Genomic DNA, 7183 nt, shown 5'->3' with positions numbered 1-7183 from the left:
AAAAGTCAGCAACCTTGCCTGAGCTAGAGCCAGAGTGTACTGGGCTGCTCCAGGCAGGCAAGCAACCTAGAGGCAGAAAGCATAAAACAGTGATTTGAAAATGCCTAGGACATACTAGGGAAAACTATTCACTTTCCCAGGAATGCTTCTCTGAGAACAGTAGAAACAAAGGAGCTGGCTGGCACCATTTCCCTCCCTCACCCCTCAGCATAAACCAACTTCAGTAAACAGCACACTGCCAACACTGGCTGCCTAAACTGCTTATACCAAGACCCCCCCCCCCTTGCAATCTGTTGGTACAGTTTTTCTCAGGCAAGTGTGCCTAAGGACCAGTGCAAAGGGACCCTTCCCTAGAAAATCAGCAGAAACTCCTGTATATACCACATGTACTCACCATAGAGTTCTGCAAGGCTTCAATATTAGTGGAAGTAGCATCAGGTCTCATTTAACAAGCAGATCAGAGTATACCTAATTAAAACTCACCACATGCTGGCTAAGGTCTAGACACCACCCAGTATATGCAAGGAGAGCCTTTGCAGATGATTCATTTGAGGGATAGAGAAGCCAAGACACAGCAGGAGAGTGCAGAGAGAACACAACAGAGACACTCCCTTGAAGGGCCAGGTCTTAAACACTATATAACCTCTTCCTCATAAAGCTTGTACTCTCAGAAACAGTAAACATAACAGGCTTTTCTAACACAAAGAAGAATACAGAGACCTAGGCAAAATGTCAAGATGGAGGAATTCATCCCAAATGAAAGAATGAGAAAAGGTCATGACAAGTGATAATTGAAACTGACTCGATGAAGTGACCACAAGGTTGGAAGAAGCAGAGGAATGAATAAGTCACATAGCAGACAAAATAATGAAGCTGAACAAAAGAGAGAAAGGGGTATTATGGATCATGAGATTAGACACAGGGAACTCAGTGATTCCATTATATGTAATAGTATTTGTATAAAAGGAGCCCAAGAAGAAGAGGGAGAAAATAGGGCAAAGAGTTTATATGAGGAAATAATAGCTGAAAACATCTCTAGTTTGGGGAAACAAACAGACATCCAGATCCAGAAGGTACTATGTCTCCCAACAAAATCAACAAAAGCAAGGACACCTGGGTGGTTCAACCAGTTAAGCATCTGTCTTCAGTCAGGTCATGATCCTAGGGTCCTGGGATCAAGCCCCACGTCAGATTCCTTGCTCAGCTGGGAGCCTGCTTCTCCCTTTCCCTTTGCCTGCTGCTACCCATGCTTGTGATTGCTTTCTGTGTGTGTGTGTGTGTCAAATAAATAAATATGTCTTTTTTAAAAAGATAAAAAAACTTTTAAAAATCAACAAAAGCAGACCAACACCAAGACATATTGTAGTTAAAATTTCAAAATACAGTGATAAAGTAAAAATCCTAAAAACAGCAAGACAAAAGAAGTCCTTAACTTACAAGGGAAGACCCATAAGCCTAGCTGCAGATGTCTCCACAGAAAGTAGTCAATCCAGAAGAAAACGGCATGACACATTCAATGTGCTGAGTGGAAAAAACTATGCAGCCAAGAATACTGTCAATAATTATTCTGAATGTAAGTGAACTAAACGCTCCAATCAAAGGACATAGAGTGTCAGAAGGGTTAAAAAATAAGATCCATTGATATGCTGCCTATAAGAGACTCATTTTTGACCTGAAGATACCTGAAGATGGGAAGTGAGGAGTTGGAGAACCATCTATCATGCAAATGGACATCAAAAGAAAGCTGAAATAGCACTACTTCTATACGACAAAGTAGATTTTAAAACAAAGACTAGGGATCCCTGGGTGGCGCAGCGGTTTGGCGCCTGCCTTTGGCCCAGGGCGCGATCCTGGAGACCCGGGATCGAATCCCACGTCGGGCTCCCGGTGCATGGAGCCTGCTTCTCCCTCTGCCTGTGTCTCTGCCTCTCTCTCTCTGTGACTATCATGAATAAATAAATAAAATATTTAAAAAAAAATAAATAAAACAAAGACTATACCAAAAGATGAAGAAGGTCCTTATACCATAACAAAAGGGGACTATCCAAGAAGATCTAATAATTGTAAATATTTATGTTACCAACTTGGAAGCATCCAAATATATAAAACAACTTATAACAAACATAAAGGAATTCATTGATAATAATACAATAATAGTAGGGGCCATAAATTCTCCACTTACAGGAATGAACAGATCATCTAAGCAGAAAATCAACAAGGAAACAATGACACACTGGACCAGATGGACTTAAAAGATATATTAACAGCATTTCATCTTAAAGCAGCAGAATACACATTCTTTTCAAGTGCACATGGATATTCTCCAGCATAGATCACATACTGGGTCACAAATCAGGCCTTAAGAAGTATGAAAAGATTCAGTTCTACTATACAGCTTTTCTGTCCACAACCTATGAATCTTGAAGTCAACCACAAGAAAAATTGGCGAGGACCACAGATACATGGAGGTTAAAGAACATCCTAAAAAGAATGGATGAGTTAACCAGAAAATTAAGAAATTAAAAAAAAAGAAAGAAAACACAATCATTCAGAAACTTTGGGATACAACAGAAGCAGTCATATGAGGGAAGTATATAGCAATACAGGCCAATCTCAAGAAACAAGAAAAATCTCAAATATACAACCTATCCTTATACCTAAAGGACCTAGAAATAGAACAAAAAAAGCCAGCAGAAGAAAAATTATAGAGTACCGAACAAATAAATGATATAGTAGTAAACAACAACAACAACAACAAAAAACCAGTAGAACAGAACAAATCAATGAAACAAGAGCTGATTCTTTGAAAGAATTAAGAAAACTGATAAACCCCTAGCCAGAGAGAGAGAGAGAGAGAGAGAACCTACATAAATAAAATCACAAATGACAGAGTGGAAATAACAATCAGCACCACAGATATATAATTTTAAGAGAATATTATGAAAATTTATATGCCAACAAATTGGATAATCTGGAATAAAACGATAAATTTCTAGAGATGTATAAACTACTATAACTGAAACAGGAAAAATAAAGAAAATTGAACAAACCAATAACCAGCAAAGAATTGAATCAGTAATCAAAAAATCTCCCAACAGAACATAAGTCCAGTGCCAGATGGCTTCCCAAAGGAATTCTACCAAACATATAAAGGGAATAATAGGAATACCTATTCTCACAAACTGTTCCAAAAGATAGAAGGAAAACTCCCATATTCTTTCAATGAGGCTAGCATTACCCTGATTCCAAAATCAAATACTCCACTAAAAAAGAGAATTACAGGCTAATATCCCTGATGAACATGGATGCAAAGATTTTCAGCAAATCTAATCCAACAGTAGATTAAAAGAATCATTCACCATGATCAAGTGGGATTTATTCCTGGGTTGCAAGGATGCTTAACTATTCTCAAATCAATCAATGTGATACACCACATTTATAAATGAAAGGATAAGAACCACATGATCCTTTCAATGAATACAGAAACCAGCATTTGACAAAGTACAACATCCATTCCTGACAGAAACCCTTAACAAAGTATGGATAGAGGGAACATACTTCTACATTCATAAAGGCCATATAGGAAAAACCCATAACTAATATCATCCTCAATGGGGAAACACTGAAAGTTTTTCCTCTACCATCAGGAACAATACAGGGATGTCCACTCTCAACACTGTTTTTTTTTTTTTTTAATGAAAATAAGTTCTATTACTTCAAGTAATAAACATAAACAAAGATGCAAACAATATTAGTCCATTTTCTTCCAGATGTTTGGATCAATTTACAGGAAAGGCAAAACTGAAATCCAATTATAATCTTTGTAGGAATATTTTTTGGGGGGTGGGGGTTCTTGTTAGGTTAGGTTTGTTAGGTTGCTTTTTCTTCTGTATTAATAGTGTGTGCATTTTTTATACTGATCTCAAAACATGTATAGTCATGCAATCAAATGCTTAAGCACAAAATATATTCCATTAAGTGGAATCCACATGTAGCAAATGTATAAACTAAAAACAAAATTCCCAGAGTTGTATTAACTTATGAAAAGGAACAAGAAACAATCTGAGTAATGTAACTGTATTCAAAGTAAATGACGAAAGTGAGACACTGGTATCTTTGCTGTGAGATAGATATCTTTTAGGTACACCTTTTAAATCAATACTTAAAAAGACAAAACCTGGGGCAGCCCCGGTGGCGCAGCGGTTTAGTGCTGCCTGCAGCCCAGGGTGTGATCCTGGAGACCCTGGATCGAGTCTCACGTCAGGCTCTCTGCATGGAGCCTGCTTCTCCCTCTGCCTGTGTCTCTGCCTCTCTCTGTGTGTGTGTCTCTATGAATAAATAAATAAAATCTTTAAAAAGAAAAAAAAAACAAAAACAAAACCTGGGCGGTTCATAGCTATTTAAAATGTGAAATCCTAATCAACTTCAAATATATTTCTCAACCTCAGAGTCTCATGAACCACGGGAGGAACATGGGAAGGGGAAACCAAACTGTTACCTTTTTGAAAACAAGAGTTTCATTGGAACATGGGAGATGAGCTGTAATTTCTCATCTTGGAAGGAGATGGAAAACCTCCCACACTAACAGGCAGCTAGGATCTGGCATTCTGCTCTATTTCAACCAAGTACTCTGGAACCAGTTTTCTGGTGTAAATGATGTGATGCCTCATTTTAGTCTCTCCATGGCACTCTCTTGTTTCCCACATAGGTGGGTCTAATCTTTCTCCAACTCCTCCATGATGGCCAATAGTTTAGTATATTTTCCTTGGGGTGCATGGCTGTTCCCACTTCCCTGGATGTAGACCGGAGATGATGGATGGCCTGTAGTCACTCAGCAGCTAGTAGTATTGTGAGGATGCTGCCATACTGGCACAGGGCAAGTGGACACTGCCAGCAGTATTGAGGGAGAAGGCAGGCATGTTCATTGTCAAATATGGTTTGTAAGACATCTTCTCCCTGCCAATCAGCAGAGTGCGCTGGAAGGGGCTCTGAGGGCCAGTGATGGTGGCATCAGTGGCAAAGCCAGGTGGCAGCAAGGCAAATCCACAGCCCAGTGCCAACCATGTAACCCCTGACCAGCTCCAGCACACTTTTTGTTGTTGATAGTTGGGGCTGCAGGATCAAATATTACTGTCCCTCACCCTGATACCCACTGCAGTATATCACTCATACATCAGAAAGGTTGACTCAAGGGCAGCCACAAATTTGAGCAGAGCCAGCAGGTAGGCCCTGGCAAAGGAGGCTCACCACTGTTAATTAACATAGTACTGGAAGTACTAGCTACAGCAATCAGACAACAAAAAGAAATAAAATGCATCCAAATCTGCAAGGAAGAAGTCAAACTTCCACTATTTGCAGATGATATGATACTCTATGTAGAGAACCCAAAAGACTCCATCAAAAATCGATAGAAATGAAACACAAATTTAATGTGCAGGATACAATATCAACATACAGAAATCTGTTGCATTTCTTACACCAATAATGAAGCAGCAGAAAGAGAAATCAAGGAATCAATTCAATTTACAATTTCACCAAAAACCCTAAGATACCTAGGAATAAACCTAACTAAAGAGGTAAAAGATCTGTACTCTGAAAACTATAAAGCACTGATGAAAGAAGTTGAACATAACAAAATAAAAGGAAAAAACATTCCATGCTCATGGATTGGAAGAAAAATATTGTTAAAATGTCTATACTACCTAAAACAATTTACACATCTAATACTATCCCTATCAGGGCACTTGGGTGGCTCATTGGTTGAGCATCTGCCTTTGACTCAGGTCATGATCCAGGGTCCTGGGATCGATTCCTGCATCCAGCTCCCCAAGGGAGACTGCCTCTCCCTCTGCCTATGTCTCTGCCTCTCTTTCTGTGTCTCTCATGAATGAATGAATGAATAAATAAATGATCAAATAAATAAATATATAAATAAATAAAATCTTTAAAAAAATAATACAATACTTATCAGAATACCACGATCATCTTTCATAGAGCTGGAAGAAACAATCCTAAAATTTGTATGGCACACAAAAGATCCCAAATAGCCAAAGCAACCTTGAAAAAGAAAAGCAAAGCTGGAGGCATCAGAATTCTAGACTTCAAGTTTTATACAAAGCTGTAGTGGTGGGAATGCAGACTGGTGCAGCCACTCTGGAAAACAGTATTAAGGTTCCTCAAAAAAATAAAAATAGAACTATTCTGGGGTGCCTGGGTGGCTCAGTAGGTTAAGCATCTGATTCAATTTTGGCTCAGGTCACGATCTCAGTGATGTGAGATATAGAGACCCCTGCTCAGCACGAAGCCTGCTTAAGATTCTCTCTCTCTCTCTCTCTCTCTCTCTCTCCTCCTGCCACTCACACACAAAAACATGCACTCTTTCTTTCTCTCTCTCAAAACAAAAACAAGGGGGATCCCTCCGTGGCTCAGCGGTTTAGCGCCTGCCTTTGGCCCAGGGCATGATCCTGGAGTCCCGGGATCGAGTCCCATGTCGGGCTCCCGGCATGGAGCCTGCTTCTCCCTCCTCCCGTGTCTCTGCCTCTCTCTCTCTCTATGTCTATCATAAATAAATAAAATAAATAAATATTTAAAAAAACAAGGCAAAACAAAACAAAAAACAAACTACCCTATGATCTAGAAATTTCACTACTAGATATTTACCCCAAAGGTTGCAAAAATACTGATTTGAAGGGACACATGCACACCGATGTTTATAGCATCATTATCAACAATAATCAAATTATGGAAAAAGCCCAAATGTCCATTGACTGATGAATGGATAAAGAAGACATATATAGGACATTTACTCAGCCAGAAAAAAAGAATGAAATCTTACCATTTACAGGGGCATGGAGCTAGAGTATTATGATAAGTGAAATAAGTCAGTCAGAGAAAGACAAATACCCCATGATTTCACTCATATGTGGAATATAAGAAATAAAACAAATGAACATGGTGGGGGGGGGCAGGGAACAATCCAGGAAATAGACTCTTAGTATTTAGGTTACTGGAGGAGAGATAGGCATGGGGATGTGTTAAATAGTTGGTGGGTATTAAAGAGGGCACTTGTTGAGATGAGCACATGGGTGTTGTACATAAGTGATCAATCACTGAATTCTACAACTAAAGCTAACACTACACTGTATGTTAAGTAACTGGAATTTAAATAAAAATAGAAGAAAAA

General features: G+C 39.0%; 1 pseudogene; it reads right to left on the bottom strand.

The window, feature by feature from the left end:
• Positions 1 to 4592: 4592 nt before the first annotated feature.
• Positions 4593 to 4949, bottom strand: LOC112649166 (cyclin-dependent kinase 2-associated protein 1-like; annotated as a pseudogene).
• Between the last annotated feature and the right edge of the window lie 2234 nt (positions 4950 to 7183).

The sequence above is a fragment of the Canis lupus genome, chromosome X, assembly GCF_003254725.2.
Source record: "Canis lupus dingo isolate Sandy chromosome X, ASM325472v2, whole genome shotgun sequence".
NCBI classification, from domain to species: Eukaryota; Metazoa; Chordata; class Mammalia; order Carnivora; family Canidae; genus Canis; species Canis lupus.
The sequence above is the reverse complement of the archived record's forward strand: the minus strand, read 5'-3'. Positions and strand labels throughout refer to the sequence as shown.